Consider the following 10,437-nt stretch of genomic DNA (forward strand, 5'->3'; position numbering starts at 1 on the left):
TGCCAATATAGACCTCCAGATGAAAACTGATCGACTGTGATCAGCTTTTAGACCTCAGGTGGAAATAATGTGACGTTTTAAATCCATATTTATTATACGAGCTCTTCTTATAGAATGAAGCACCGAGCTGATACATCATTACTGTGTCTGCAGCTCCGCCCACGCGAGTCGACCAGGCAGACAAATGGAGCCCTCCTTTGTGCTGCTCCTCCCTCCGTCAGCAGCTTCATCTCCTGTCTGTGCATCACATCTGCGTTTCAGCGTCCGATTCTCGCGTCTCTTCCCTCGGACGAACCCGCCGCCCTCCCCGACTGTTATAGTTCTTCATAACCGGGTTACTCGACATACACAATGGACATCCATAGGCTTGTCTTCAACTCCATGAGTGTTACTTTATTACACATATTTGTAGCCTGCATTACATGCACTCCGGTAGCCTGGGAATTAGAACAATGTATCACTCCGCCTACACTTCACTAACATAAACATGTCAGTATAGGTGCGTGACACTATATACTACACCGACGACCCACTCCTGGAGGCCGGGGAGGAGGAGGATGGAGGAGCGGGGTCTGTCCCCGAGTCAAGAACCGGCCGGAATATTCCCATAATATCTGTCACGGAGTGTCTGTGGTGCTGCACAGTGAGTCCACTCAGGCCCTTCATCTTGATATTATTGCTTTTTTGTTTTTTTTATTGGTGAAATTATGTCAGAATCAGAGAATCAAGTGTCCACACGACATAAATATAGTAAAAAGTACAAGGCATTAGTGCATTGTAGTATAAAAAAATAAATAATTATGTAGAATGTTTTTGTATACAATACAATGCAATGATTGTTTTACGATTATTGCTCATTTGTCCTTGGGTGGTGTGTGTGTGTCAATGTCTGTTTGTGTTCAGTGCAGTGATGGCTTGTGGAAGGAAGCTGTTTCTGAGTCTGCCAGAGGGTAACAGGCCGAAGAGGTGACCAATGGGATGTGTAGCTGTCTCTGAGGGAAGCGAGGGGGCATCTGATGATCCTCTGTGCTGTCTTGACCGCTCTCTGTAGCCTCTTCCTATCTGCCTCGGTGCAGTGGGAGAACCACACCGTGATGCAGCAAGTTAAGATGCTCTCGATGGTAGAGTGGTAGAAAGTGGGGGTAGTGTGGCTGCAGACTGTTGGGCAGGGGTCTCGAAGCGCGTGAAGGAGTTTAGCTCCTCCACTAGTGCGTTGTTAGAGTCCGCACCTGTGTTGGTCTGTCCCCTGAAGTTGGTGATCTGCTGGATTCCCTGCCACCCCTGACGAGGGTTGTTATTGGAGAGGTGGTTTTCAATCCTCTGTGCTCTGGTTTTGCTTTCCTGATTCCTCTCTTCAGGTCAGCTCTGGAAGCGCTGTATAGTTCTCTGTTTCCAGCCCTGAAGGCAGTGTTGCGGTCTTTGAGGGCTTCTGACTGGGGAACACTCGGATACGTTTATCCACTGTTACATTCCCCATACAGAACTTGATGTAGGGCAGTACAGCCTCTGTGTGTACGGTCAGGTCCTGATGTTCAAAGGCACTCCATTCAGTGTGCTGGAAACAGTGCTGTAGTTGAGGAAGCGCATCTTCAGGCCAAGTCGTGATGGTCTTGGTTACTGGATTTTTGCTTCTTCTTAGAGGCATGTATGTAGGGGTAAGGAGCAGAGAGAGGTGGTCGGACTGGCCTAAGTATGGGAGTTGTATGGCTCTGCATGCATGTTTAATATTTGTGTAAACATGATCTAAAGTGTTACCTCCTCACGTAGCACAACTTACATGTTGGTAGAATTTAGGCTGGACAGACTTCAGGTTTGCCTTGTTAAAGGAGAACTTCGGTCGATTTAAACATGCAGCTTCATTGCTCAAGCTACCCTTGACTTGCCAGTACCGAAGACGCAAACACATTTGGTCCAACCATTACAGAGCTCCGTGAACGGAGATTTAGCATTGACAGCTAACAGCATGAGGTCAGAACTTTACACTGTGTTTTAAGCGTCTTAACATGCTCCACATCTCACACCAAAAGTTATGCAACATCAGCATACACCCTACAACACAGCACTGTAGCATGTATGACTCAAAATGAATAAAAAAGTAGTTAAAACAGTGTGTTTGTGCAAGCAGCTACATACCTGTTTGTTGACATCAGTGTGTTCTGGTAGCTAGACCAAACTAGTATATCCATCGAGTGTGCAAAGTTCTCCTTTAAATACCAGCATAATGAAGCTGGTCCACCAGCAAGGTCCTATTAATTATGATGGCCTACCAGCATAGTCTTGCTGGTGATGTCACTGATGATGCTGGTGCTGGTATGATGGTCACCAGCATCCAATTACCAGCATGGGATGCTGGTGCTGGTATGATGGTCACCAGCATCCAATTACCAGCATCCCATGCTGGTGCTGGTATGTTGGTCACCAGCATCCCATGCACCAGCATGGGAAGTTCACTGCCCATGTTGGTAGGGAACAGTCCTGTTCAATCAGCATCCTGATTTGCCACACCTGTCAGGTTAGATGGCTTATCTTATTGGATTTTAACAAATGTATGCTCAACATCTGAAAGAAGTAATTATTTTGTGGACATACAAAAGAAAAACTTTATAAAATGTTTTACTTAAACTTGTGAGAGAAATGGGAGCAACAAACAAAGTGTTGCATTTATATGTTTGTATATTTATTTAGTGCAGTATTTACAGTTTGGTGCCCTCAAATGAGCTCAAAATCTTGCAGGTTTGAAGCTTGTATTCAATAAACTTGGTTTTCATACTTGCCAACATTGGGTTGTGAAAAATAGGGAGATTTTTTTCATCGGTGTATAGGCCCAAGTAACAAGGTTCCTTCGCCAGGTGTGCGATTTATTTGTCATAATTTCTTGCCTTGTATTTTAAACCACACATGTCCAAAATTCTTAGAACAGTGTTTCTCCTAATGTTTTTTATAGCAGCTGTGCTCTGAGTTGATAACCTAGCAACACTAGGGGGTCTGGGGGCATGCCCCCCCCGGAAATTTTTTTGAAAAATGACCCTTTAAATCTCACCTACTCGTGAGATTTTTGAAAAGAAAATCATTTTCAGAATTTCAGAATCAGAATCTAAGACATGAGACAAAATAGTGTAGAAGCTGACATTGCTGCTTGAAAATATGTTAACATCCTGAGCATTTCAGAAGTCAGTGAGCCACATGACATGGAAGCTATTGAGAAAAATAATCATAATTTCTGCATATTAATATTCATATTAAATAGAGGAAGCACTAAAATACAATAACAATAGGTGTCTTACTCGTCCAGTTTACTGATACAATCTGCAGCTGGTTTGGAGTCACTGGGTCACATGACATGGAAGATATTCTAAAAAACAGCAGTTATTTTGTATTAATATATTCATGCTAAGTAATTTAATGACGGTCCCTAAATCAGTCTCCAGTGATTCAGCGCGAGGCTCTGAGAGGTGAGCTGACCGTCCTCCTGCTGCTGACACTGGGAGAACCTCAGTAAAGTCTCAGCTGGACCCGAGTAGATATCCACAGAATATCCAAACTGAAACTAACTTCACCCCGGTTCGATGAGTCGCCTGTTGCAGCCTTTGAATAGGATGACGAGGATTTCAGTCACTCAACTTCAACGGTGACTTGTAGAAATTATACAAATAGCAGTAATGACAATAATTATCGATTTCAAGATAACTTGGGGTGTGGTGCTTTCACTGTGTGCAACTTAAATTCCCCATTCGCTCGTGATATTAAACAGACAAAAATCACGTCATCATCAAAATCAAATGATTTTGGCAGGCCAGGGTTGCCAGATACTGCAACAAATATAGGGACACAATCTTACTTGTTTCCTTTACTGTAAAATCGGGAGATTAACAGGAGAAATTACTGACCGGGAGCATCGAGGGAGATAGGGTTAAAAATCGTAAGTCTCCCGCTTGAATCGGGAGAGTTGGCAACTATGGGTTTTCTGTGACAACCTCACTGACTCTGTGTCCTGTATTGGATTTTCACAGCCAAATTCACTCCTCCTTATACACTGCAATATGAAATAAGTTGTTGACATACCATACCAGCATCAACATACAAAAAAAGGACGGGCTTTAATAAAAATGAACTCTATGTCCGGTGAACAATGTGTATGCGTGACTACGTTGTTTTTAGACCAGTCATTGTGTACGTAAATACACAGGCCACCACCTCTGCTCTTACTGGAATCTCTGTTGCTTTTGGAGTAAATCACAGACTCTGGCTTTGCCTTCGCCCCACTAAAGGTGCCCACACCTGTGTGCACGGTGCTCAGGATGCAGACATTCTTCCTCGGCTTTCCCTGGTACACAGTCAGAGTCGCAACAGCTCCGCTTGCTGTTTCAGGGAGGGGGAACTCCTGTTTTTGTTTGCCCATGGTGCCAACCAGGCTGTATAATACAATTAACTTAAAAATAAATTCGCAAAGAAGCGCAGCTGGAGGCCGCTAGCAAAGTTAGAGACTAGAGAGACAATGAAAGCAGCAAACCGCGAGAAATGATGTGTGGTCAACATGACCGCTTATGGCTGAAATAGGTAAATCATATCATATTTTCTTTGTGTTTTGTGTAATTTATATAAAAACTCTTCTAAATTCAAATACAGACACTTTTGGGAAAAGTTAGGTAAGTTAACAGCAGTACTGCATTTTTTCATTCAACAAAGTTAAAGTTATTCTCGGCCGTTCTAGTGTTAAAATCCTTCTTGAGGATTATTATCTAACAAGTGAATCATCTCAACGCTTTTACTGTAATTGATAAGAACATTAATCAATATTTAATTTAGTTTACCATTTCGACTGCTTTAATACTTACATCTTTATGATGAAAAGCATCACTTGTGTCACTCTCCACTTCATCTCCTCCTCGGCTGACACTGAGAGCAGCTTCTGGCTCTTGCTGTTGTCGAGTACCTACGGCTACATTCGGTGTCACTCGAAAAAAGGTTGACTTTTGGAAATTTTGATAAAAAACTGTTTGCTTTCCTCTCACCTTCTCCTCTCTGCTCCACTAGCGTAACTCCGCTTCATTTTTCTCAACTCAAAACTTCTCAAAACCGCGCCAACTAGTTTGTTTTGCTACTGTCTTCCTGAATCAAGCGTGCACATGCGCAGTAACATGGAATAGTCCATTGCATGAGAAGGGAGGTGGGAGCAGTCGAAACAATCATGATAGATTAAGCATTTTTATGTATTTTTAAGCGCGCAAATTAAGACTAAAACAATAGTAATTGCTTTTAAATCGAAGATTACTTTATTAAATAATTTTTTATGAGATAATGAGTTTAAGCTATTATGAGTTCATGAGTTTGGGGGCCCCTGGAAATCTCGGGTGGAAACCTGGAGCACAACTTCGACAAAGTTTCTGTCATTTCGGATGATTCCCGCAACAACAGCAACTTACTGCTGCCCGCCATCCTGCAGTACGAGTGCGAGGCGGAGATTTCTTTAGACATGATGCGCTTCAACTCCTCCGGACCTGCAGACTGTTATCTTATCCCGGGTCACATCCAGGACCTGTGAGACCCTGAAGCGCTGAAACAGAGTTCGAGTTCCGGGGAGCCAACGGGAGCTGAGCTTCCATGAAACTGATCCATCCTGATACAACAACCAGTATTTTAATCACAAGGAAATCATTTTTCATAAATAACAATTTTTTAACATTCATGGTATAAATATTTGTTATGTAAATATTTTATATGCTTCATATTTAAATGAAATAACTTGTGAACTTCTTTACATAATTAATGCAAGAAGCGACCTGATGTGTGGGGAGGTGATGGACTTCGACAACCTTATTATGTGAAGTTGATGATGACACATTCAGTTGGATGTCACCTGTAAATATACACCTCCATCACTGGAGAAAACGGATACCCTTTTTATACAAATAAAGAAATATCTTCATATTTAATATTAGCAGAATTAACATGTAGGTCAGATATAATTAAGATATTCTTGTAGACAGCGTTTCACACAGTTTGCACAGTGTCTCTTGAGTCTCAAAGTTAGCGTTTTTTAAAGGGAGTCTGGTCATTTTTTCGACAGGCGACAAAGAAGCCAATATTAGTTAGTTTTTAGTGTGTTTACGTGTTAGTTGTATTATATTCTCTAATACATTTGGTATAAATGGTGAAATCAGTTCAAGCAGCTGCTTGGAAGTAAAACAAACTTTAGACACTGACAGTTTTTACAAGGAAGAAACGTCTTAATGTGTTGTTTTGAATGCCGAATTTACAAGAAGGCGGCCATGATTCAGGATTCACTGCTGTTTGATAAGATGTGTTTCAGGTTTCTCTTCATGAGGCAACAACTCTTAAAAACACACGATTTGTTAAGGGAGTCTGGTGTCTGCTGTTACTTGTGACTTCACTGCATGATGTGGTCCAAGTCCTTGACACACACACACACACACACACACACACACACACACACACACACACACACACACATAAAAACTACTTTTGAACCCTCTTGCTGTTCATTTAATATTGTGCAGAGTGACTGTTGCCGACCTCTACACTGTCAAGAACTCACCATTACAGCTGTTGTGGTAAATTTGGTTGTAGTTAATTATTTAATTATTATCAGAGTTACAAACAGTTAAGTACCTTTGCATGAGATCGATTAAGTAAATTTGCTGTTTTTCCCTTCTTCATGGGTGGTGCCCTGAAATGATCTAATGTAAATTGGGTCATATTATTTATCATAATTAATGATGATCAGCCTCCCTGGGAAAGTCTATTCTAGGGTACTGGAGAGGAGAATTTGGCTGTGGTCGAACCCCGGATTCAGGAGGAACAATGCGGTTTTTGTCCTGGCCGTGGAACACTGGACCAGCTCTATACCCTCTGCAGGGTGCTCGAGGATTCATGGGAGTTTGCCCAACCAGTCCACATGTGCTTTCTGGACTTGCAGAAAGCATTCGACCGTGTCCCTCATGGCATTCTCTAGGAGGTGCTCTGGGAGTACGGGGTCAGAGGCCCTCTGCAAAGGGCTGTACGGTGCCTGTACAACCGGAGCAGGAGCTTGGTTCGCATTGTTGGCAGTAAGTCAGACCTGTTCCCAGTATATGTTGGACTCTGGCAGGGCTGCCCTTTGTCACCGGTTCTGTTCATTATTTTTATGGACAGAATTTCTAGGCGCAGTCAGCGGCCGAAGGGGGTCTGGTTCGGGAGCTTCATCTGCTTTTCGCAGATGATGTTGTCTTGTTGGCTCCTTCAAGCCAGGACCTCCAGCATGTCCTGGGGCGGTTTGCAGCCGAGTGTGAAGCGGCTGGGACGAGAATCAGCACCTCCAAGTCCGAGGCCATGGTTCTCGACTGGAAAAAGGTGGCTTGCTCCCTCCAGGTTGGGGGAGAGTTCCTGCCTCAAGTGGAGGAGTTTAAGTATCTTGGGGTCTTGTTCACAAGGGAGGGAAGGATGGAGCATAAGATTGATCGGTCAGCCTACGTTCCTACCCTCACCTATGGCCATGAACTTTGGGCCATGACCGAAAGAATAAGATCCAGGATACAAGCCGCCGAAATGAGTTTCCCCCGCAGGGTGGCAGGGCGCTCCCTTAGAGATAGGGTGAGGAGCTCTGTCACCCAGGAGGTAGGGCTGGGTGATTAATTGAATTTCAATTTCAATTTCGATTTTGGCTTCCCTCGATCATGAAACAAGATAATCGTAATAAAACGATCATTCTGCTGCACGCCGTGTCTTGTGTGGTAAATGCAGCGATCCCTTCCATCTCCACCTGTGCACTCTGCTCCGCCCCCGCCCGAAAATATTCTCGCTTTTAGCCATGCCGGTGCGTATTACCAGTGCTTGTTTGGAAAAAACGTGTAGAAGAAGATGGTAGCAGATGGCAGAAATGCAGCCTTTGGTCGGAAAGAAAGGTAAAGCGAATTCTGTGGTGTGGAAGCACTTCGGTTTCGAGGAGTCTGACTTGGAACAAACAAAGATATTGTGCAAGATATGTCACGCGACCGTGTCTGCACCTCAAGGGAACGAGATCAATTTATCTAATCAGATTACACACAGAGTAATACAAGACCAAGCAGTGAAGGAACAAAAAAGCTAAAAAATGAAAAGCGCCTCAGTTCCTGCCACCGCCACACAGTCCTCAATTAGGACACACTATGTGTTACCATCACAATTACCATTATATTTTGCCACCACAACGGACCTATGGTCAAGCCGCATCGGGACAGTGTTTATTTTTTATTTTTACATATTATTTAATTCATTTTATTGATATATTTTTCTCTTATTTATTAGCATTTTTCTTGCTTTTCAGTTCAAACTTATCGTGTTAAAAGAAATACCAGATTTCAAAGTTCAGTAAGTGCTTATTCTCAAATTAATGAATAATCGTCTTTAATAATCGTGATTACAATATCAATCAAAATAATCGTGATTATGATTTGAATCTAATTTAAAATCCACAGGGAGGCGTGAGGCGGACACACGGCGCTGCTCTCCGCGGCGCTCTGCTGCTGCTGCCCGGCCTCTCCGAGCTCTACGGGGTCTCCGACGTGTGTCTTCACCTGCACGGGTTGGCTAACTGTTAGCTTAGCCGAGATCACCAAAATAAAAGCACCTTGTGTTTGTTTGTTTGTTTTTGCCTGTTAGCTGACTGTGAGCGCGAGCCGCTGAGACTGACTGCAGCTGCACGAGCTGCTGAATCATCCACACACACACAAGTGCACGCGGAAAATGCATGCGCGAGGCACAGCTGACACTGACGTCATCTGCCCACTGTAAACATAACCCCTTCCTCACCAGACTACATAAAAAAAAACAAATTTTTAGCACTTAAATACTTCGTACTGAAGACTGACAAACGTTTTAAGACGCTATTTGTATTTAATGTAGTAAATATACTGTTACAAGATGTAAGGGATGTAACTACGTAAAGCAACTTTACTTAATTACTTTAATTTTCTGTCAGTGTTTTAAAAAAGTACCCAAAAGTCAAACTGTGTGAGTAAAAGTAAAGATAGCGTTAAAATGTTATTTCTGTAAAAGTCCCATATGAATAGTACGAATAAATGTGTTAAAGTATCTGATATAAAATGTACATGTATTAAAAAGTGAATTATAAATATATTCACTGTAACTGAGTTGACTGATTATCAGAATCATTTTTTAATTTAAACTAAATGTTGATAAGAAATGTGGGAGTGGAACCATAAATTAACAGAAAATAGTGATGGACTAAGTACATTTACTCAAGTACAGTACTAAAGTTCAATCGTGAGATACTTGTACTTACTTTTCATTCACACTTATTCACGACATACAGCCCATTCTAGACGATGTTCCCTGTAGACAGACAAAATGTCTCCAGTTCAGCAAAAATAAATCAGTTCTATAAAACGTCATGTAGTTGAGTCAGTCTGAATCAATCAGCTGTTAGATCAGGTGACAGCCAGGCATTTGCAGTATTGGGTAACATGATTTTTATCAGTAACTCCGCAAGTAATTAAGTTACAAGATTACTTCCAACTCGGTACTTAAAAGTTACTTAAATAATATGGTAAACCTCTTGACTCATTGACAGTTATATTGTCCAGATGGCGTGTAGCCAACTGCACATGAATGTATGGACTCTACAAAGTTTCAATGAACACAAAAGACTCTTAAAGAGAGTATGTGATTAAAACTGCACCTGATGAACCTGTAAACAGTGCTGACGCTGAAAAACTTAATGAAACCGAACATTTTCTTCAAAAACACATTCTGACAAACAATTAAACTTGTATTTCACTGATGCTCTTGCTACATGCTCACTGATAACTGTAGGTTTACCTTCCACAGCCTCCTGCTGAGCAGCAGGACAGAAAAGATACTTTGGGGCAAAAACCATTTATAGTAACAGTTGAGTTGCAGAATTAACCAGTTACAAATAAAGATGACAATGGTGTAAAGCAACTGCAGCCACCTTGATCCCTGTGACATGTTGCCTACAGAGTAATTTTTACCAGCATACATTGTGCAGCAAAAACTGATCTCAAATCAGCCTGTTGATGTCTGACTTGCATCATTTGACCCAATTGCCCCCTCAAGTGGTTGCCAGTTTGTTGCACAAGCCAACATTAGCACATACTGGAGAGACACTGCCATTTAGGCTCAACTGGCAACCAGCAAGACTGTTGATGCCGACCAGATACCAGCCATGGTATAACATGTTCACAAACCCTGTTAGAGGCCGAATCAAATGTCTGCTGAGATTTGACCCAACTTTTAGTCACAAATTTGTAATGTCATCTGTGGCTTTTAAGTGTCGTTCTAGTTCCCAGAGGGAACGCAGCACTAATTTAAAACACTGTTGCAAAAAACTCAAGGGATCTTTACGATCAAAAGCATCAAAGAATTCTGGGTAAAAATGCTGTTGAACTTTAAATTACAACTACAAAAACATGGCCAACA

Source organism: Sparus aurata, chromosome 20, assembly GCF_900880675.1.
Source record: "Sparus aurata chromosome 20, fSpaAur1.1, whole genome shotgun sequence".
Taxonomy (NCBI): Eukaryota; Metazoa; Chordata; class Actinopteri; order Spariformes; family Sparidae; genus Sparus; species Sparus aurata.